Source organism: Eupeodes corollae, chromosome 2 (assembly GCF_945859685.1).
Source record: "Eupeodes corollae chromosome 2, idEupCoro1.1, whole genome shotgun sequence".
Taxonomy (NCBI): domain Eukaryota; kingdom Metazoa; phylum Arthropoda; class Insecta; order Diptera; family Syrphidae; genus Eupeodes; species Eupeodes corollae.
Genome location: NC_079148.1, coordinates 137,642,812 through 137,667,220, shown reverse-complemented (window position 1 = coordinate 137,667,220; position 24,409 = coordinate 137,642,812). Strand labels below are relative to the sequence as shown.

The 24,409-nt window shown below is 32.4% G+C and overlaps 1 protein-coding gene across 2 annotated transcripts in view; it reads left to right on the top strand.

The window, feature by feature from the left end:
* The window catches only part of LOC129945587 (solute carrier organic anion transporter family member 74D), an 85,546-nt gene that overhangs the window by 6,104 nt on the left and 55,033 nt on the right, over nucleotides 1–24,409 (top strand). For both annotated transcript variants that reach the window (XM_056055414.1, XM_056055413.1), the window contains exon 2: nucleotides 4,501–4,783. The gene's annotated coding sequence lies outside the window, so the exon portion shown is untranslated. The remainder of the gene's footprint in view (nucleotides 1–4,500; nucleotides 4,784–24,409) is intronic.

Sequence of the window (24,409 nt, the reverse complement as noted above, 5' to 3'; positions counted from 1 at the left end):
ATTGAAAATATGTTGTATCAAATTATTTCAATGAATAGAAAATGCAATTTTTGTTATCATTTTGATGAAAAACTGATAGCAATATGCACAAAAACCCATTTCTCTATTATTTTATGGTATCAAAAAAAAGTCTTATTTCTGATCGTTGCATGATTCCAACTTATGTAGATTCTCGTTGAATTAAAATTGTACTAAAATTGAAGTTAAAATTATTACACATTTTAATATATTTTGTGATGTTCAAATAAGAATAATATTGCCTTCAATATTGTGACATTAATAACCTTCATCAAATATGGGATTAGTAAAATACAAGAACAAGAAATGTTTAATAAAAAAGGAGATTAATAAAATGTCACCAGGTAAAAAATCAAATTTTAAACGAAACGATTTTACCGTTTTTTGAGTTTCATCGGGGAAAACAAACTGATTTATTTTCAATCCAAAATTAAATTTGCTCACCAATTTAATAAATGTGATTTTAAATTTGTTGGATTGTTTGAAAAATTTGAAAGATATGTGTTTTCCTTAAAAATGGGAGCAGTTTCAAATTAATTTGTTGAGAAATCAATCGCAACTTTTCTTAAAAAATTGAAGCAATTTAAAATCAATTCGACAGAAGTAAAAATAACCTAACACAGTGAAAAAACAAAATGTATGTTCAATTGTGTTCCATTGGCAACAAAGAATTTATATTAACTTTCCATAGGAAGTTATTGTAATGGGTCCGATTTGTCAAATTAAAAATTTTGATATTTCTCGGTTTTTGGCAAGATGTCTGTGCGTGCGTGTGTACGTACGATTGTACGCCCGTACGTTCGCGACGTTTTTTCCGTCGTCCATTGCTCAAGAACCAGTAGAAATATCGACTTCAAATAAATTCTGTTATACAGATAATAAGGCAGAAAGATGCAGAAAGGGCTCTCAAGAAAATTTAGGTGGTTTTTTTGCCATAGTAGTTTAAAAAGGTGAATATTTTGGTTAACCCTAAATATCTTACCAACCAAAAACGGTAGAGACTTGAATTAAATTTTATATAATAAATTGTAACGTGATACCAAACCAGTATATTTTTGGAAAGAAATCCAATTTACGGCTTTTTTATAAATCAAAAAAAAAACTGAAAAAAAATTTGTCACCTTGAAAATTTTACGAATACAAAATGATTTTATATCCAACACAATTTTGTGCGACGAAAAAAAACGTTTTTAAAATCTGGTAAAATTTTGAGAAAAATCGAATTGACAATTATTTTACAAAAAAAAAACTCAAATGAAAATTTAACAAAAGTTGGTAAAAATTGAATTTCGACTCTATATATCTTTTCAAAAACTAAAGATTATGGCTTCACTTTTACTTAAGGTGGCGCTACAGTCCGGGGCGGACCTGGGTCTCAATAAACCTGCGTCTCCAGCCAGCTTGGTCCTGGTTGAGGTCCTCTCCCACCTGAGTGCGCCACTTATTTACTTCTCAATTGCCTTCTAAGTCCAAAGAAGCAGCAGCAGCAAGAGTTATTCTTCGTTTGATTTTAACGCTGGTGTCGTTGTCTGTGTTAATAGCGGTGCCTAGGTAGACAAAGTCCTTACCTACCTCGAAGTTATAGCTGTCCATGGTGACATTTTGTCCAAGACGTCGTTGTTCAGTGTCTTTTTTTGATGACAGCATATACTTAGTCTTGCCCTCATTGACCACTAAACCCATTTTCTTCGCTTCCGTCGCAATGCTCAAAAACGCTCCACTGACATCACGCTTTGATCTTCCAATTATGTCAATATCATCTGCGTATCCGAGTAATTGGATTTATTTTTGGAAGATTGTGCCTCTAGTGTTGACGGTTGAGTTTTGCACAATTCTTTCCAGAACGATGTTGAAGAAATCGCATGACAGTGCATGGCCTTGTCTAAAACCTTTTTTGACATCAAATGCATCGGTGAGATCTTTTCCGACCTTGATAGAGCAGCGTGCATTCTCCATCGTCACTCTGCACAAACGGATAAGTTTGACAGGGATGCCAAAACTAGACATTGCTCTGTAGAGCTCTTCCTTATGGCTGCTGTCATGCGCGGCTTTAAAATCGATAAAGAGGTGATGGGTATCGATTTGAAGCTCCTGGGTTTTTTACAAGATCTGCCGTAGTGTGAATATTTGGTCGATAGTGGACTTTCCTAGTTTGAAGCCACACGGATAAAGACCTATTAGGTTGTTGATGAACGGCTTCAGACATTCACATAATACGTCAGAAAAGATCTTATATGCAATGTTAAAGAGACTGATGCTTCTGTAGTTGTCGCAATTGATAGGGTCTCCTTTCTTATATATCGGGCAAACTATACTAAGATTCTACTCATCGGGCATGTTTTCTTCCGACCATATTTTGGACAGTTGGTGCATGCTCCCTTCCAAGTCATCGCCTGCTATTTTGAATAGTTCGGCAGCGATGCCGTCAGCTCCAGCAGCTTTGTTTGACTTCAGTTTAAATGTCTCTAGATCTTCACTTCGTCTAGGTCGGGTAAGCGGAATTGTTGATCTGCGTCGCCATGGTTGAGTGGTTCTATCTCCCTTACAGCAGCTTCAAACTTAATTTATTTTATAAAACAATATAGTTTTCAAACATTGGGTTAAACAAATTAAATTGACAGTTTTTTTTACAAAAATAAAAACTTAACAAAAAAATAATATAGATTTGTAAAAATTGATTTCCCACTTAAATATCTTTTTTAAACTTTGACTTTTATCTTTTAAAAAATATTGTAGTCAACATTCTTTAAAATTTTGAGAAAAATTAATTTGACAGTTTATTTTACAAAAAATAAAAACTTAAAAGAAAATTTAACAAAAGTTTGTAAAAATTGATTTTCGACTCAAATATCTTTTCAAAAATTAAAAATATTGTCTTCAAACTTTTTTTATTTCACAGAAAATATTGTTTTCGATATTTATTAGTTTTTTTCTATAAAAATCCAACAGTCCATTTTCTCACAAACAAATAAGATCTACAAAAAATATTCCGCAAATTTGGTAAAAATTGATGTTTGGTTCTTGATATCTCTCAAATTAATTTCATTCACCCAATTTGTAAAAATTTAAGAAATTTTACTAAAATTGGTAAACATTTGTTTTCGACTAAAAATCTTTTAAGAAAGCTAGATTTTCAAACTAAACTATTTCTTTATATGAAAAATATTGTTGGTAATTTTAAAGTTTTGAAGAATAATTCAATTGAACAACTTTTTTAACCCAGCACAAAAACCTACAAACTTAAAAGCGAGACAAATCGACAAACGGGATGGAAAGTTATCAGTGTTATTCGATTCCCAGCCTCTTTTTTAAATTTTCATTTTTCAATAGATGTCAAAAACGTAATTTTTCGAAGCATACAATTATTCTGGATTTAATATTTGTAATTGTTTGTTCGTGAGATATTTGCAGTAACCAATATTTGCTTAGCAATTTTTTTTATTTACGAAAACAATTGTGAGTTGAAGTCTCTTCCTTTATTGGTTCCTGAGATATTTGGATTCAACCAAACTTTTTCACTTTTTTGCAATAATATACAAAACACTTACTCAATTTGTTGGAACGACCTTTCTTCTTGAAATGTTGTAACCTATAAAACATAATTTCTTCGAAATAGAAATCTCTGCTGGTTCTAAAAATTTGGCCAACACAAAAAAGAAATTCGTTAATGGAATTCATAGATAGAAACACTCTTCAAAAGTATCATTATTGAGTTTGCTGCCTTTTTTCATCAATTGGAATTCTAAAGAAAAACAACATTAAAATTACTTTATTAAAAATCAACAAAATTAACAATAAATCAAAAGACACGTTGTTTATTTTTGTAACTCATTTAAAATTCAAATAAAATTTATCTAAAAATTTATTTTCTTAACTTCATAATTCTATTATTTTCGACAGTTTTTCTGTTACTCTTTGTTCCAAATAAAATTCAATTGCTAAGTAAACACTAAGATCTCAAGTGAAGAAATAAAACAACAAATAAAACAAATTCTCTATCTTATGGTTTTATTCTCGTTTATCTTATGTACCTTCAAATAAGATTGGTAAATATTATAATCTTTGAGATAAGTATAGATACTTTACACCTCCTTTTTACCCCAGAAAAAAAGAAGAAGATAAATTTTATTGTTTATTTTCTGGTTGCAATAAATGGGTTTATATATTTTTTCTGTGTTTTTATCGAATATCCACAAAATAAAAATATTTATTTTCTTATTCAGTTTAAGTCCAGTGTGTCCAGCGGGGTTTGTAACACTCCAAAATATATCAGTTCTTAAAGTTTTTACAAAATAAGTTTGGAAGGAAAAAATATGTAGAGAGGGAGAGTTTTAACAAAAATCTTCAATAATTCATTTAGGAATTTAACAAAGTGCTGTTCTTAGATTAAAAACTCACTAAACTATTTAAAATTATTATGATTTGCACTTAATAAATAAAAGAAATCAATAATTTTAACGAATATTTTTTATTTAATTTTAGATCGATGTACCGCCATATGCATCCTGCCATCACCACCGCATTCCTGTAGTTGTGTTTTTTAAAATTCAGTGCATCCTTAATCATGTATATTAACTCAGAAAGTTATAAATTTAAAATAATTAAAAGTAATTAAATGAAGTGATCTTTCGGAAAGTGATTCGGGTTTTTGAAGTATTGCAATTAACTTTGGCATTGAAAAGTCAGTTGAATTGAAAAAGTTGAGTGTAAATGCATTTATAAACAACGAAATTCTTAAAAGCAACATTTAAGAAATTTACAAAATGTAAGTAAGACATTGAAAATTAAACTTTTTAATTTTATAAGATAGTTTTAAAAACCTTGAACCCGATCAAAAGAAAACTTACTACCCGTGTTTTGTTGGAAAATCTATCCATAGTATAGTAGGATTTTCCACTAACAACAAAAAAAATATCCATAGCATGATAAACACAGATAAAAGTTAGAGTAGAGTCTTACTTGACATTTATACGATTTCGTTGTCAAATGTTGGTATGATTGATATTGCATTCGTACCTCGATGGCTGTGTTCGTTGAGTAGTTGTGCATTTGGAATTCTGTTAAAAATAAATAAATCGGGTGGCGTAACAGTCCGTTGAGAACTAGGGCCTAGTGACTTACAACTCTCAACCATTCCTGTGTGCGAGTAATGTTGTCAGGAATGGAGGGGACCTACAGTTTTTATGCCGAATCCGAACGGCTAATTTGAGAAAGCACTTTTTCATGACAAGAGTTACTTTTAAAGAATTTGTCAATTCCTCGCAAGAGGCAGTACCCGTGAAAAGACCTTAGATGGCATAGGCAGGGATCGAACCCAAGACCTCTAGCATGACAGTCCAACGCACTAACCATCATGCCACTGGTACTATGGTTAGGAATTCTGGAATTCTGTTACTGTTGATATTATTAACTTCCCATGGGAAGTTATTGTAATGGGTCCGATTTGTCAAATTGAAAATTTTGACATTTCTCGACGTTTCAAGGTCCCTAGAGTCGAAATAAAAGATTTTTGGAAAGATGTCTGTGCGTGCGTGTGTACGTACGTTTGTACGTTCGCGACGTTTTTTGAGTTGTCCATAGCTCAAGAACCAGAAGAGATATCAACTTCAAATAAATTTTGTTATACAGATAATAACGCAGAAAGATGCAGAAAGGGCTCTCAAGACAATTGCGTAGGTGGTTTTTTTACCATAGCAGTTTGAAAAAAAGGTGAAAATTTTGGTTAACCCTAAATATCTTACGAACCAAAAACGCTAGAGACTTGAATTAAATTTTATGTAATAAACTGTAATGTGATACCAAACATGTATATTTTTGGAAAAAATCCATTTAACGGTTTTTTATAAATCGAAAAAACTAAAAAAAAAATTGTCACCTCTAAAATTTTAAGAGTAAAAAGAGCAACAAAGAATAATGTTTTTGACATCTGATAAAATTTTGATAACATTTTTTTTTATAAAAAATAAAAATAAAAAAAAAAAATTACTCAAAATTGGTAAAAACTGAATATCGATTTAAATATCTTTTCAAAAACTTAAAATTTAAGCTTCAATCTTATTTTATCTTATAAGAAATTTTGTTTTTAACATTCAGTAAAATTTTGAGAAAAATCCAATTGACAGTTTTTTTACAAAAAATAAAAAGCTAAAAACAGAATTTAACAAAAGTTGGTAAAAATTGATTTTCGACTCAAATATATTCTCAAAACTTTGAGATATTAGCTTTAATTTACTTTTATCTTTCAAGAAATATTGTTGTCAACATTCAGTAACATTTTGAAAAAAATCGAATTGACAGTTTTTGTACAAAAAATTAAAAACCGAAAAAAAATTAACAAAAGTTGGTAAAAAATGATTTTTGACTCAAATATATTTTCAAAAATGTGAGATAATATCTATTTATTAATTTTTACTTATAAAAAATATTGTTTTCAACATTAGGACAAAGTTTTAGAAAAATCGAATTAACAGTTTTTTTTACAAGAAATAAAAACCTAAAAAAAATGTATAAAGGTTGGTAAAAATTGATTTTCGACTCAAATATCTTTTCAGAAATTGTAGGTATTGGAGTCAAACTAATTTTATCTTATAAAAATTATTGTTTTTAACATTTAGTAAAATTTTGAAAAAAATCGAATTGACAGTTTTTGTACAAAAAATTCAAAACATAAAAAAAAATTAACAAAAGATGGTAAAAATTGATTTTCGACTAGAATAGCTTTTCAAAAATTAAAAATATTGGCTTCATTTATTTCACAGAAAATATAGTTTTCGATATTCAGTAATTTTTATATAAAAATCCAATAGTCCGTTTTTTTTTCATAAAAAAATAAAATCTACAAAAAATAGTACGCAAATTTAGTAAAAATTGATACGAGTACATATAGACAAACTTTTAAGCAAGACAAATCGACAGACGGGATGGGAAGTTATCAGTGTGGGTCGCATTCCACCCTCTTTTTCTATCTTTGATCAATTCGACATTCGCCTTTACGTGGAGATCTAAGGTGGAATGAGCAACTTGTAGTTTTTTTATATGAGTTTTAGCTGCGCTTTTCCATACTGGACAACCATACAAAAGAATTGCCTGAAACATAACCTTACAAATGATCGTTTTATTCTGGACTGAAAGTAAAGACTTTCTATTAACAAAAGGGAACAGCAGGTTGGTTGCTATCTTGACTTTTTTAGTGATTGTGAAATATGGTGATTGAGTTAATTTAGAATCAAGGAAGATACCGAGATATTTCACTTCATTGTCTCAAAAAACCGCTCTACCTAAAATTTGCAAATTATTGCTTGGGAGATAACAAGCTTTTCTTTTTCTCTCAAGAACAGATCCTTGAGGGACACCAAAATCAAAATGTAATACTTCTGTGCCATAAAACATCTATTTGAAAGAAAACTTTAAACAATTTTACACAGATAAGGTGGAAAATTGAGGGAAACCATTGTGCCAAACTGAGTCGAACGCTTTTTCGATGTCTAACAATATCTTTCCAAATTGTTCATTTGGATATAAGTTGTTATCAGTTTTTGTTTTAACAATTTTGGTATTGATATTGCTAAGTAAATTGATTGGTCTATAACTTTCAGTCCTAACAGAGTTTTTGACAACTTTGAGAATTGGTATTACCTTACCCATTTTCCAAGTAGTAGGAAAGTATTGCATTTTCAAGCAAGCATTTATGACGAATGTAAGGAATTATATTCCGATTTTAGGCAACATTTTTAAATATAGATTTTTAAGTAGATCGAGCCCACTAGATTTTCTTGTTTTAAGTGTTTGAACAACTGTGGTGTGTCAAAAATCATCTGGTTTAAGTTTTGAATAGTTGTATCTACCAGATGATCTGTTGAAACATCGGCTAGGTGTTTTGTTACAGTATTGTTTTGGGAGAAACTAAGGGCAAGAATTTTCCAAATCCGTATAATGAATTTTTAAATCGTTTTTCAGAAAAGGAACCTGCCGATATTTGTTTTTTACAATATTCCAGAAGGGTTATGCATTTTTCTCTAAGAAACGTAGTTTATTATTCTAAACAAGATTTCAAATATGTAACGTTATCACGAAAAAAAGATTGGCGATATCTTTGCCAGTTTCTTCTTTGAATGTTTCTATTTTTTATAAGTTCCAATATATGGGGCGAGAGACTTTGGTGAAATGGTTTTTTAATAACTTTTGGAACAGATCGATTAACAGAAGCAATAATGTCTTGAGTAAAGTTATGCACAATGTTATCAACTTCATTCTTGCTGCTTACACTTTCTAGACCAGTAGGAATATTTCGAAGTGTACTTTTTAAAATTGACCTAAAACGTGTCCAGTTTGCATTCTTGAAATCTAGGTAATGTAGTTCTTGTTTTATTAGTGTCCAAAGAGCTTCAGAAAACATCTAGAAATTGAGATTCTATAAAAATAGTTCATTTAACAATTGCAGCTTTGACATAAAATGAAAACTTCAAGAAGAGGGTTTGTTCGTAGACTAATACATTAACATGAGGTATTGAAGCGAGCTTGAAACTTGTCTCAATTCTTTATAAAACTAAATCGAGTTAAAATGAGCTTGAATCGACTCGATTCCGATCGGAGTCGATTCGAAATTTGTGAAGAAAAACCTGTGTGGAGGATAATGCATTATGGTCTGTTTATCTACATTTTTGTGTACAGAAAATATAGTTTTGTTTTAATCAAATCAAATTAAATACAAAAAATTTGCACATAATGTAGGTAGCATATTCTAATTAGTTCCTAATTTTTTAAAGCTATCTCATATGCACTTCATAAGAAACATCGAAACACCATTTGCATTTTAGAGAGTGCTGTCAAACTTAATCATTTTTGAATCTTCTTATGTGGTGGAAACACCAAAAAGATTTATGTAATCCAAACTTAGATAAACCTTTGGCGGAAACATAGCAAAACTTAATTATCTTTTCTATTCTTGCAAAATAAGCCCAGTTAGTCCATTTTCATTAACAAAACTAAATAATATCAACAGTAATAGATTGATTTTTTTTCCCAATGAAAAACACACATGATTCCAAATGTACAACTACTCAACGAACACTGCCATCGAGATACGAATGCAATATCAATCGTACCAACATTTGAGAACGAAATCACATAAGATCCATTCGAGACTCGTATAAATGTCAAAAACCCATCCGTAGTAAGATTCTACTTTAATTTGTATCGGTAGTATTCATACTGCAAATATTGTTTATGTTATTTGAGTAAAGTCCACTATACTATGAATAGATTTTCCAACAAAACACGGGTATTGTTTTAACCTTTCTTTGGTGTTCTGTTCCTAAGAAAAAACCTATCAACATGTTTATAAACATTCTGATCACTAATTTGCTTTCGGAATATTTATTTTGCTTATAATAATTAACTAAGGAAAAAAAATGAAGAAGAAATTTCTCATGACAATCAAATGAAATATGAATCCAAATTTCTAAGTTGTATCTTTTCATTTAGTCATTATTACATTTGTTATTTAAGAACTGGTTTAAAAATAAAAAAAAAAAAAAACAAATTTTGAATTTAAACATATTGCTTAAGATCAATGGAATTCAAAATGTTTGAATTTTTAATTTTACGAAGCCTTACTGACTGCGACTGTATAGTCGCATAGGTTCACATGATGGCGTTTCTTCGATTGTTAACTGGAACTGGTTTATAGCAAACAAACCAAAGATAATCAACCAACAGATCATTAAAATTGCAAGTTCAGTTTTTCTTTCGAAAAAAACATTCACAAAAAATTATACTATATTTAGATTTCTATCAAATATCAATCAAAATCATCATAATGCTAAAAATAAAAGAAAAAATGTTAACCATTTATCTCTTATGTCAGTTCAGCTAACAAAAAAAAAAAATTATAAAAACCGTCAGCTGATGGTAGAATTGCTTTTTTGTTGTTGTTGTTGTAAATGTTTATATGGTACTTTAAGCGTGGACCATTATAATGTTTGGTTTGTGTGTTTTTAGGCCAACTTTCAGTTTTAGAGTACGAATGAATAAACTTAACAATTTGGTATAAAGTAAAAACATGTTTGGTTTTTCTTCAGCCTACAGCTGTATTTAATTAACTGGCTTTTGCTTAATGTGAGATAGAAAATAAAAAAGAGACAGTGAGAGATAGAGAAAGATACTTTAGGAAAAGTGTTAAGCTTACAAAGGAACTTTTTGTTTCGGATTTGAATTGGTTTTGAATAATGAATTAAGAGGTTTATATTATAATAATTAATTATGAGAAATGTATAATATTTGTTGATGAAGTTTGGAGATATTAAGAATTCTTAGACTAAAAAGATTTCAATTTTTTTTTTCATTTCGAAGAATTGAAACTTAAACTTTATTGAAGTAAAAATGAATCAAAATTAATAAAATTAACAGATATTTTTACTGCTGGAGGTAATTTGTAACTTAAGTTCTTTTTTACAAACAAATCAAGAAGGATTTTTTTTCGGAATAGATTATTTGAGAGCCATGTACCCTTAAAAACCAAAAACTGCGCTCAAAATTTACATCTTTGCGCAACAAAACTGTTCAAGAAATTCGTAAGGCAAAATCCGCTTTGTATGCAACTCGCATCAACGCGTCTTTAGGAAGTAAGCAAATTTGGAATAATTTGAAGAATATCGGTGTTGGAAAAGTATCTTGTGGTTTGGCTGAAGACATAGACATCAACGCTCTCAAGAAATCTTTCGTTTCTAACCCAATTATTAACCACCAATCGTTAGATCCCCTACAATACCTCAAACTCAAATTCATTTATGTTTTCTGCAATAACTGCGGTGGATGTTGTAGAAGCACTCCTCTCTATTAAGTCCAATTCTTTAGGCCTTGATAATATGCACCCTTCGTTTTTGAAAATTATTTTACAACCGCTCTTGCCCGTTATTACCCATATTTTTAATTCCATCTTGACACAAAATGAATTCCCAACACTATGGAAAAGGGCAAAAGTTTTAACCATTCCAAAAACTTCAAAAGGAAACGAATTAAGGCCAATCTCAATATCCCCATTTTTATCAAAAGTTTTTGAGAAAATTATGCAAAAACAAATGAATGAGTTTCTTAATCTGTTCAGTCTATTAACCCCCAAACAATCAGGCTTTCGAAAGAAAAACAGCTGCATTACAGCTTTGTTAAGTCTCTCGGAAGATATAAGGAAAGCTATAGACGAGGATAATGTCGCATTTTTAATACTCCTCGATTTCTCAAAATTGTTTGACATGGTAAATCACATGGTACTTTGCGAAAAACTCTTACGTCTTTTTAACTTATCATCCTCCGCAGTCAGGCTCTTATTTTCAAACCTTACTGATCGAGTGCAAGCAGTAGAGGTCAACAGAACTCTTTCCAACTTCTTACCTGTCGTTAGGGGTGTTCCGCAAGGTTCGATTCTTGGCCCGTTGTTGTTTTCAATCTACATATGTTAACGAACTTCCTTCAATTTTAAGACAATGTTCAGTACGCCTGTATACTGATGACACCCAACTCTGTCTACCAGAGGTCTTGGGTTCGATCCCTGCCTATGCCATCTAAAGTCTTTTCACGGGTACTGGCTCTTGCGAGGAATTGACAAATTCTTCAAGAATAAATCTTGTCATGAAAAAGTGCTTTCTCAGATTAGCCGTTCGGATTCGACATATAAACTGTAGGTCCCCTCTATACCTGACAATATTACTCGCACACAGGAATGGTTGAGAGTTATAAGTCACTAGGCCCTAGTTCTCAACGGACTGTTGCGCCACCCAATTTATTTATTTTTTTTATTGGGACGTATTGAACACTTTGCAGCTTGTATAAATGAGGACTTAAGCTTGATTGAGAGTTGGTCAGTTAATAACTGCTTACTTCTTAACCCAAAGAAATCAAAGTGTATCGTGGTTTCAAAAAACAAAATTGATGTGTCTTACTTTCCAGCAATCCTTTTGAATAACTGTCCTATTGCTTATGTCGACTCAGCTAAAAATTTAATAGTGCAATAAGATATTTTCAAGGGCTGCGACGTTACGATAGAGTTTCGCAGTCATCCCAACTTCTTGGGATGTCGTTTGAGAATTTTATAAAATTCCGCACAATAACCTTGTTCTCTGACATACATCTAACCGCCAACCTGAGGATCTTTACAATGAATTAAACTTTTTCAACTCCAACAGATGTCGTGATCTAGTAATTTCGCGTTTTCAGTGTCTAACATCTGGGCAAATAAAGTTATCACAGATAAATTTCAGTTCCAAAGGCTTTATGAAATCCTTCAAGGAAAACCTGAAATTGCCCAAGGATTTTCGAAAATCACTAACGGAGAAGTGAATTTCTTTTGAGAAGCAGTAAAAACAGAGTTAAATAGCCTAGGCCCACCTTCTAAGGGCACCTCTAGCTGGAGAAAAGTAGATTGTAAAGATTAGTAAATAAAATAAAATAAACGCTGGGTTACCCCAGGGCTCCGTTTTGTCTCCGACTCTCTTCCTGATTTTTATAAATGATTTCCTGTCTGCTACTTCTAATCCAATACATTGTTTCGCTTACGATAGCACTCTTAGCTTTTCATATTCGTTTCCAGACTAACAACCCTCCTTTTCGGATGTGGAACTGCAACGGCAAAATATGATTAGCTCATTAAATTCCGACCTTCACAGCATTGTACAATGGGGAACAAAACATCGTGTGGTATTTAATGCTTCGAAAACGCAATGCTGTTTTGTATCGTTAAAGCGAGATAAACCCTCTTTGCCACTGTCTATGAGTGGCACTTGCATCAACGAAACGGATAATCTTGACATCCTCGGAATGTGCATCAGCAACCACCTTTTATGGAGCGATCACATACGCGATGTTGCCAAATGCCGTTTTTTGAGACGTCGCAAGAAATTGTTCTCTCCGTCTGATCTGGCTACAATCTACAAAACCTATATACGTCCAAAACTTGAATATAACTCTCATCTCTGGGCTGGTGCTCCAGTAACTTATTTAAGCCTCTTGGACAGTATTCAAAAAAGAGCTTTTAAAATGATTGGTGACATTAACATCATCAACTCGTTTACATCACTCGAACATCGACGCAAGGTTTCTTGCCTCACCCTTTTTTAACCGTTATTTTAACGGACTATGCTCTGGTGAAATAGCCAGTTGCATTCCTCCCCTTAAACAATTTAACCGTAATACCCGCGCTTCTAGGAATGCCCATCATTTTACCCTTGAGCCCAACTTCGGCCGTACTATGAAGTACAGAGATTCTTTTTTTAGCCGTACTAAGCGAAAAGATCTAAGACCTATTATAAGACCATTCTTAAAACTCTGGAACGATTGATTGATATCCATGTACATAACAGCATTGATAAGAGACTACCGATGTCTCAGCATGCTTACTGCAAAAGGAAATCGGTAGAAACAGCCTTGCACACTCTTGTAAGAACTATCGAATACTCCCTAGAGAAAAACGAGTATACTATGGTGGCCTTCCTAGATATTGAGGGCGCTTTCAACAACGTTGACACACATTTGCTATCACTTCTGCTATGTCGACCCTAAACGTCGAATACTCAATCTATGAGTTGATTAATCTAATGCTAAAAAGCAGGGTGGTGTTCTGTCCCCTCTTCTGTGGAACATAGTGGTTAACGAACTACTAATATCCCTTGATAGGGAAGGCTACAGAGTGGTTGCGTATGCCGATGATGTTGCTATCGCCGTCACAGGAGAACATCCTAATACACTGAGAGACCTCCTCCAAAACGCAGCTTCTTCCAAGCGGAAATTTTAGCAATCAAAGAGGTTCTCTCCTGGCTAAGAGAAAACGTGATATCAACTCCTGATATCCGCATCTTCTCTGACAGTCAGGCTGCTATCAAATCACTCGACGGTGTCTCAACCAAATCTCTAACGGGCCTCGATTGTCGATCGTCTCTTATGGAGATGGCGCAGCAATTTAACATTCACCTCTGTTGGGTGCCGGGCCACAGAGACATCACAGGAAATTGTAGAGTCGATGAACTCGCTAAAAATGGAACCGTCATACCTATTTCACCTGAAAGGGAGAAGATAGGTAAACCGATAGCTGCATGTGAACGTCTGCTTAAAGAAACAGCTTTTACGATAGCTAACTCTAGGTGGCACTATTACCAACATGCACAGCCACAAAACTCACATGGCCTTCACTGGACCTAAAGCGCTCTAAAGACTTGTTATCTCGAAGAAGACTTCATATTAGCTCCCTAATAGTAATTACGTAACGGGACACTGTCTTATAGGCAGACACGCAATACGACTTGATGAAGCCTCATATGACTTCTGCAGCAGCTGTATGGACGAAGAAGAAGAGGAAACAATCTCTCACCTTCTCTGCACTTGCCCTGCTCTTTCACTAAGACGCAATCTTCATCTAGGAGACTACTCTTTTTATAATCCCAGTGACCTACCTAAAAAGGATATCAAATATCTTCTTCGCTTTATAAAAAGCTCAAAATGGTTCGACTAGTAAGAAGTAATTCTCTAGATTCATGTGGTATCACAATAGGCCTGTTCTTTTGGCCTAAGTGTGGGGATTCTGAATCCGCAGCCCCTTTAACCTAACCTAAAGTCTTGTATCTTAAAACTCCCAACCTTTCCGGTGTTCATTTAATATGAGGAATGAAGGGGACCTATACAGTTTTTATGACGGATCCGAATGTATAATTTTAAAAAACACTTCTCAAGACAACAATTACTCATGGAAGATTTGCCAGTGGCTCGAAAGACGCAGTACCCTTCGGAAAACTTGAACTACGAAATAAAGAAGTTATCCGATAAATGGTATTAGAAATAGGAGCATACATTATTTAATTATTATTTGTATGCATTATAATCATTCAACTTTGTAATCGATTTTCACTTTTTCCAATCAGAAGTTCTTCGACTTGCCTAAATATTTATATGAAAATGAAAGGAATGGAAAATGATCGACTTTTAAGTATCTTTTAAATACGAATCATTGCAAATATTTTGTTTAAGTAGCAAATGACATTAGGTCCGTTCGCGTACCCTCCTAAAACAGTCCAATTTTACGAAAAAATACGAAATTTAACCAAATCCTGTTCGCGTTCTAAAAGAGAGCGGTAACAAGAGATTAAACCTACGAATTTTAGCCCAAGAAATTTCTTTGGGCTGATTTGTGAAAAGTGTCAAATTTGATAGAAATTCAAATAAATTAAATAAATTGCTCACTTTTTCTGTCAGCTATAAATATTAAAAACAAATTTGCAATGAACAGCAACAAGACAGTAATATTGTGTGAAAAATTTGTGTTTTCCCGTTCGCTTACTTTTTTGTTATTTTTTTTTGTGAGAGAATTTTACCCCAACTGAAAGTACGCGAACGGACCTATTAAGTGGCAAATGTCATCTAGCGTCTTTCTTCATTCAGCAGAACAGTGGCGTCATTAGGAATTAAAGTTTATAAACCTTGTCTATTTCTTATTCATTAATAATTATGATCCGAACAGTTTTTTCATTTTTCATAATTGTCCATAAAATTGACCTCAAAAACTATTTACTTCGAAAACATAGTTTTGAAATTATTTCTTCATTTATAGATCTTCCAATAAGAGGTTTTGTTTTCAAATTTAAACAAAATAACAGACATTTTTAAAGAGAAACCAAGTCAAATGGCCACTTCGAACTCTGTACCTATTTCACGGGACTCCAACAAAAATCAAAAGATTCTGGTGGTTATTCTGATAACCTCTTCCAGAAAAATCGTGGTTAGGAAACCTTTCTTGCAAAATTGCGTAAAGATAACTTTGAAAATTTGATTACGTAGTTTAAGTGTATTCTGCTGCGTAGCGTAGTTGTCACTTGGCAAATGTCAAATGATGACAGCTTCAAAATTGACAGCCGTACGAAAAGCGGGCTATTTGAAATACAACTCCTATTTCCAAAAGACTTTGGTATCTGCTTAAAATAAAAAATTATGAGAAACACCGAATAACATAACTTAGAGGTTAAAGTAAAAATCTAAATAATTTCATTTAAAGCCCTTGATTGCATGTCAACTTCATTTATCTAATTTTGTGCGTGTGTATATTTTGAACCATATTTTATAAAACTTCCTTTTTCTAAATTCTTCCATTGAGAATTTCTATTCTATTGATCAGGCTTAGTTTGTGTTCCCTAATATTCTAACAAAAAATACAAAACTAAACGGAAATAGAAATAAAAAAAAGAAAAACCCAAAACAAGGGGAATAAATTATATTATAGCACCAAAAACAGGTGGAGGATGTATGGCGGCCGCCTCGCCGCCATTTATCTATTCAATGATCAGTGTTCTCTAATTTTTATTGCCGGATCGTGTTTATTCGTAAGCACCTGTTTTTCTATTCTTTCAAAAAGAATCCAAAAAAAGGGGATATAAAAAAACAAGAATATAGAATTAAATTTGTTCATCTTACACAATTAAAATACCCCGTCTATCCTCCTTTTGTAATATGGTGCGACCGGTGGTGTGGCGCAACGACTACGTTCCCTTTCGTGATCTCAAATTTTTGTTGATACTCCTATTTCTATGTTCGTTGTCGTCTCGTTGTATATCTGCTCAAAACTAGACCCATGTCAAAATGACACCTTGCCAAAAGAATCAAGAACAAAGTGAAGTGTGATCAAGCCGCCATTCACGACAAAGTAGCTTCTAAGCTAACAAAAAAAAATATACAAAAGAAATAAAAACAAGAACAAAATAGGAAGATAATTGATTTGGCATCTGTTTTATTAAGGAAGGTGATTTTGCCATCAGATAAATATGTGTTCTTATTCAACTATGAATTAGGGAAGCTTTTATGTCAATAGACCTTTCAAAAAGGTGATTAATTATAAACTACCTGTTTTTGTGTAGTCTCTCTGTCTCAATTTTGACTTTTTCTTTGCTGAATTTTTTGAATGTCTTAAAATTGATTTAATTTCATTGATAAATTCCCTTAATAACAAACAAATTAATGACATAATCAATTTGATGAACTAAACACACATGAAAACACCACCTAAAGAACACTTTTTTTAGGTATGGTGAAATAAAAGTAATGTCAGGATGTAAATGTGATTTAAGATTTTACAAATGGCGTCTTACACCGTAGTTGCTTTATTTTATTTGTGGTCTCTAAACAGACAGAAGTTAACAAACCAGTTATGTTGTGGTTCCCCTATAATTGTTCACCACGCAAATGGCACTACAAATCGGTCATAAAAGCATGAATAATAATTTATTGTCGTTCAGGTGTGTCTCGTTTAAATTCTTGTTCTTAGTGCAAACCAATTTTCTATCTGGTCTAGTTTACAACACAAATGTCAAAACACGATGACATTTGCTGTCACTCGAAATAACTGACGCACTAATATTATATCATATAAGGTGTGTTTAGTATAAAGAAAAACTAGAACAGTGCAAATGTGTATGAACTGTCAGAATAGAAAAAACATGAAAAAAATAAAGAACTAAGTACCCCTTTGACTTCCTTGAGGTACCCCAATGTTTTTCAAACAAAAGACAATACATCATTCCAAAAGAAAGTGTTATGGAATTGCTTTTAAAATTCCATTCCATGGTTCTCAAAGCTGCTATTATTTTAAAGCAGTTTGACTCTTGTAGCACTTTCAATGAAAGTATTTCAATTCAACTCACCTTTTTGCAATCAATGCGAACAAGAGTGATTGACCCAAAATAACCAAATCTTCAAAAATTGCGGTCATTTAGTGTGCTTAATTTAAAAAAAATGTTTAAGGTGTAGGTACAAGCTACGCAATACTGAACACCGCCTTAAGGGATATCAAATATTTTAACTGTTTCTTTTGCATTCTTTTTTCCTGTCTGCTCTGCGATGGTGATGATGGTTCGTTCGGATCGCAGCGCCACAGAGATGCTGAGGTGAAAATTGTGCGCAGAACTCTCAATTTTGTGTCTGTGATTTTTTTATGGCGAGCACGCACCACCATAATATCGCTGATCTCATTTTCATTGTAAATTTTTTACTTTTTTTTGGTTTTTTTTTGGTGTTCCTTAAAAGATGTTTACTTTTTTTTAATTTCTCAAATAATAAATTTAGTTCATGTACGTAAGTAATGTTTTATGACCACTTTCTCTTCTCGGCGAGCAATCAACCTGCAGGAGGTTTTGTCTCTTCTGTTTTTTTGGAAATATCTCAGAAACTCAATTTACTTTAGATTGTATATATTTTTGGTTTGTTTTGTTGTTAATTTTTTCATTTTATTACCTTTTCTGGGCTTTTTAGCTCAAAAAAACAATTTGCATTCTAAAAATAAACTTAAGTTCTTTTTTCTTATTTTTTTTTTCTTTGGCTTTGTGCTTCAATTCTGTGTCTTAACAACACCTACTCCCATCATCAGAGTCGATGATGTTTATAATCATAAAAAGAAATCACCATACCACCATCGAAAAGGAGGATTTAAAAAATATTATATTATGGCCAAACAAATTTTGTGTACTTTTTGAGTTAACAGATAGGTACAAGTAGGTACCTACCTTTATTACATTGTTGTTTGATGTTGTTTTTGGGTTTCTTTCAATTTCATATATGTACTGTATATCTGGTACAACAAGGGTCGTTGACATAAATTATTTTAAGAGTGTTTTTTTTTGCAAAAGATAAAACAAAATTGTATTTATTATGAGAGAAAATACGACAAAACAACGAACGTCAACGTATCCTAAGGTGTTTTGTGTCATCTGTCACGTTAAGTTCTCTTTTCAATTATACATAGTTTGGTGATTTGTTTCTTTTAAAAATAAACTTGAAGTACATAATTTAAAAGATCATTAATCTCTGTTCAATTGTCCTTGAGTTTTATTTTAAGTGTCAGTTAAGATATGTACACATATTTCTTTTTACGAAAAGAAGATGCTCAAAAAAAACTGTTTATTTAAGCAAAGTACATACTGACTTACATACATTTCTACAAAATTCGGGAATATTTTTTGAAAATTAATTTTAAGTTTGAAAAAAGTTTAAATAAACATCGAATCTGTTATACAAATTCACAAAACAGGTGACGTTTTAGTAATTTCTGCTCGAAAAGTGATCACGCTTGAATCATCACTTGTTTAGTTAGTAGTTATTTAAAAAAAAATAAAGTTCTATTGTCAAGCGATCCATTATGACAAAGGTAAACATTGACACTTGAAATGACAGTTCAATTTGCAAATGTCAAATGCCACCGCTACGTACATATACGTGAAACGATGAAATGAACAATGTTACACATTTCTAAACTGTCCTCCCAAGTGTTTCCTTACCATAAAATATTTCAATATTTCGCACTGTTAGCTTAGACTAGTTAAAACAAATCGGGTCGTTTATATTTGTAAGATCTTAGAGATTTCCGTATTCCCAAAAATATAAACAAAAGTTCTTACTTTTGCTGTCAGAAATTTGAGAATTTAATTTTTACGATTTGATTTCTCAAGAATTCTCTATCGCACTGACTGAGAAAATGCTCAGAAATATAAACTTTTTTTTGACAGGAGGATATCTTCTAAAGACACTTGGCAGTATTCGACACCAAGTAGTGTGGGACTCTTAACCCCTTAAACCACCTCTTCATCAGGACCAATCTTGAAGGATCGACTTCCGATTTTTCTTTCTTAACTTTGTACAATAACTTTGGGGGAAGCTTAAACGTTTAATGCTTTCCCATGTTTTTTTTAGACCGTAAGTTCATGAGGCTTGGTTCTTCTTAATCTCTGAACATGGTTTCTTATATTCAAGACGGACTCTTTTCTTTTTGATGTGCTCTTTCCACTTTAGCTTTGCATCCAAAGTCATTCCATGGTATTTGGCCCTATTGGCGTAAGGTACAGCTTGATTATTAATGAATATTGGAATATTGTTTATCTTTTTATTTGTAAAGGTTATATGTGTGTTTATATATTTCGGTCCAAGCTCTCACTGTGTCGACGGCATTTTGTAGTCTTACTGCTGCCTTAGAGACACATTTTTCGGGTACCGAAATTGCGGTATCATCTGCAAAAGTTGCCATTATGGTGTGATTACCAACTGGAATATTACTTGTGTATAGTAAATACAGGGTAGGACCTAGGACACTTCCTTGTGGTACACCGGCTTCTATTTTCTTCAATTCCGAGTATTCTTGATCGTACCTTACTCTAAACCATCGGTATGAGATTTACGATTTTAATATTTCAAAGTACTGCCTGGGAAGATCCCTTTGCAGTTTGTACTAAAGTCCCTCATGCCAAACCTTGTCAAAAGCTTGAGCAACATCTAAGAAAATAGCTGAACATAATTGTTTTTCTTCTAATGCTTTTTCTATTGCATCTGATATTCTATGAACTTGGTCTATCGTGGAATGTTTATTTCTAAGGCTAAACTGAAGGTTTGGGATTAACCTTCATTCTTCTATGATTTTGCAAAGTCTCTTCAGAAGCAGTTTTTCAAAAATGTTTGCAATAATTGGCATAAGCGATATTGGTCTGAAAGCCGTAACTTTTGTAGGTGGCTAACCTTGCTTTGGTATGACAATTACTTCAGCAATTTTCCAATGGTGCGGGACAAACCGGTGCTTAAGGCATGCATTTATTATGTATTGGAGTCTTATGAAGGCTTTCAATGGCATTTCTTTCATAACTTCAGCAGTAATTAGGTCGTAGCCTGATGATTTTTTATTTGATAGTTGATGTAAAACTCATGCTTTTTATTTCTTTAAGTCTTACAAATGGTATTTCACTTTCATCTATCTTATAAACAAAATGTAAGCTATTTTCAGCCGCGTTTGATAAGTATGGCTTAAAAACATTCGCAAGATGTTCAGCGAAAAGATAAGCTTTTTCTTTTGGGTTACCGATCCATTTCCCATCTTGAGATTTAAAGAGCGAGTTTTGTAACTGCGGTCTTTTCAGGCGCTTGGCTGCTTTCCATAGCGAAAAATCAGTTGAAGTATCAGTCGTTAAATTCCTTAGGAGTGTACTGAGTGAATCATTTTTGAATTTGTAAATTTGTTTTTTAAGATTGTTGCTTATACGGTTAAAAGTTTTATCATCTCCTCTTTTCTCTATTATCAAGTCTCTTATCTCTTAAGGATATTTTATTTCATTTCGTCTTCTATTAAAAAATGTTGGAGTACTTTCTTCAGCGGCCTGTTGCACATCAGCAATAAATTGTTCCACTTCATGGTCAATTTGTCGATTGTATCCATGGGAGATCCAACATTAATAAAACTTAAAAGCCTTTCTCTAAAACTCCAGTTTGTTTTCGTATTAACAAGCTTTGAATTACTTTTTTCTAGAACTTCCGATTCACTTAAGTATCTTGCACATGAGCTACGAACTGCGAACTGTATACTGTTCGCATATTTTGACTTTTCTTTCACATGAGCTTTGTTCTATTCTTTTTAAAAAACAAAATAAAAGTGACATAATTTTGATGTTAAGTTGAGCGCGAACAATTTATTCGTTGCAGTGTGGATAGTATGTGGAACGCGAATAGAGTTTGACAGTTCGTAGCAACAACACTGCAATTTGTTGCTACCAAATTGTTTTTACCAAATTGTCTTGTTTTAGAGAACAAAATGCAAATTTTATTATCCTAACATAAGTTTCAATTGGTTTCTTATAATTTAATTGTGTTTTTGTTTGAAATTGACTTTTTAAATGTGTAAAATAACGTTTGTTCGTCCATTCGTTCATTCGTTGTTCGCTCTCATGTGCAAGGCTCTTTAGTGATAGAATCACTCTAGTATGATCTGATGACAGGTCATAATTACCTTTGACACTAATGTTATTTTGTTCTTGATGGCTAGCAGATGTATTTTTGCTCCTGAACTCTTGGGATTTTTTGACAACTGGGCAGCCTCTATAGCTTCCCGGTGATTACCCTGGCAGTTCACACATTTTGCTTTCTGATCTTTGCTCATAGGACAATTTTTAGTTGTATGTTTTCCTTCGCACTTTACACAAGCAAACTCTCAGTTGCATGTCAAAAGTAAGCATGAATAAAGGTAGTAACCTCTTACTTGTCAAATATATGTATGTATGTAAACTGACCAAATATTTGACAATTCTGACACATATAATATTGGTGCAATATTTTGAAATGTTTCTGTCCTGTCAATTTAAAAATAAAATTTAAATGACAGAACGTTCCTCCTTGCCGACGACGATGCACGTGACGTTTACCCAAGTTTCACCCAGGTTTAAACAAAAGAAGTGATTGATTTAAAACTGGGTCCTCAAAGTGATTTTCCATTTTAATCTTTAACATTGCATCGTTTTTGGCCCCGTGGACCTATTCTTGCTCTTAGGTGTAATTAGCGAAATATGAGAATTACGAAACGTTCCCAAATTAATTGGCAGCAAGATAATGTGTAAACCGCTTCTTAACTTATGATGTCACTTTGACAGTTAACTCCTTTCTTCAACTTGTCACATCAAAAACTGCATGAATTTAAATTGATACAGGGGGACTTCAGAGGCTTAGAAAACAAATCGTGTCTTAAATATCAATCGCTGCCAACTGGAAATCGAAAAGAAAAAGTACTAATATGTCTAAATGTTTATTAAATTTAAAATAAAAAAAATATTAATACTTATATTTAAATTTTATTTGATTGGTAATTTGACTTAATTACAAATTTTTTCAAATGTAATACGCATGCGCTGCAGCAGCGGCGGCGGCTATCGGCGCACCGCACAAAACTACTTACCGACTTACCGACACGAGTACTATTTAAACATGAAAATAACAAAAACTGAACAACAACAAGAAAAAAGATTAATTTCACTTTCATTTTGATGCAGTTGGATGAGTTTCAATTTAATGCAGTTTTAGATTCACTTTCTAGGATGTTGTTAGACATTGACTGTTATGGTGTCCAATGTTCAGTTCAGTTCGGTTCGAAACTCGGTACTCGCATATTAAATGGCAGCTAGCAGCAGCAGAGCAGTGTTGGTGGTAAACTTGATTCGATTAACGACAATCTGTTATAATACTCGTACTCGTATACTTGTACTCATATTCCCGTACGAGTACTCAAACTGCTTGGATTTGCGGTATATCATACATATAAGTGCAATGATGGCATAGAAAGCGAAAATTGTGGATTAGATTATTATTATTATTATTTAACCTACGCATGAGGTTTTAACTTGTTCCTAATGGTGCGTTGGTTTGAGATTTAAGTATCTTACAAACAAAATAAGTTGAAATGTGAATGGAAACTTGTTACTGCAGATATAAAAGTAACGAGTACGAATATTCAAATATCTAATCAAGTAATTGGTAATAGAATATCAATTAAAAGTTAAACGGAAAACAACTTTTACATAGGTCTCAGACCTATCAAAAACACTCCCAAAATTCAAACATAAACCACCATAACAAAAGAAACTATCTTTTTTTCTGTAAAAGACATACAAAAGCCTATTTATACACATTTTATATTGATATCGCATGAGTTCGTTTATAAACTTACTTCACTTTCCACCAAAACCTTGACCTTAATCCTTCAACTTCAATTTACAAAAAACCAAAGTAGAAGTAACCAAGATCATGCAGCATTCATCTCAAAAGAAAGAAAAGATACCACACTTTCCCAAAAAAATAAACGAAACACAAAGCCACACGAACTTCGAAGCCAAAACCAGAATTTGTTTCGAGTTTTGTGCAAAAGAAAAGCACAGTAAAAATTCATAATGAAACTTAATGGAATGGTTAGGTTAGGTACCCGTGTTGTGTTTTTTTTTTTTAAAGTGAGTACATAGCTTAATCAGTGTTGCCAATTTAATAAATTTAAATTGTATGCCATTTGGGTTTGCTTTGTTTGTCTAAGCGGGAAAACTAAACAAATTAGGGCATATTCATAGATGTTCGCTAAACTCTTATTAAGTTGTTATTCGCCAAGTCCAGAGTTTAGGCTATTCATAAATAAATTTAAACCTAAGTTTAGAGTTTAATCTGTGGTTTAACTATAAACATAGGAATCAATTGCTGTGTTTAAGTTGTTATAATCACAGCCAAATGTCATATTTGATTTTTGTTTGTGAATTGAAAAGCTGAAAATATTCGAATATCAAATAAAAATGTCGATTGATACCGCAATTGAAGAAGATATGTATTTCTTAGAGGAGTTATTTGGTGTACTGCGAAAGAAAAATATACAAAACACGGTTCAATTCATTTATAAAAGTTATCGTTTGAGTAATGATAGCACAAAACAACAAGTTTGAATTATTGTAGTAGAATACAACCTCAAACTATTGTTTTACTAAACAGATCAGAAAAATTGATTATGAATAAGATCTGTGTTTATTAAATCAACAAGCCTTAAACTATAGATCAAGAAATTACGACTTCATGAATTCTCTATGAACCC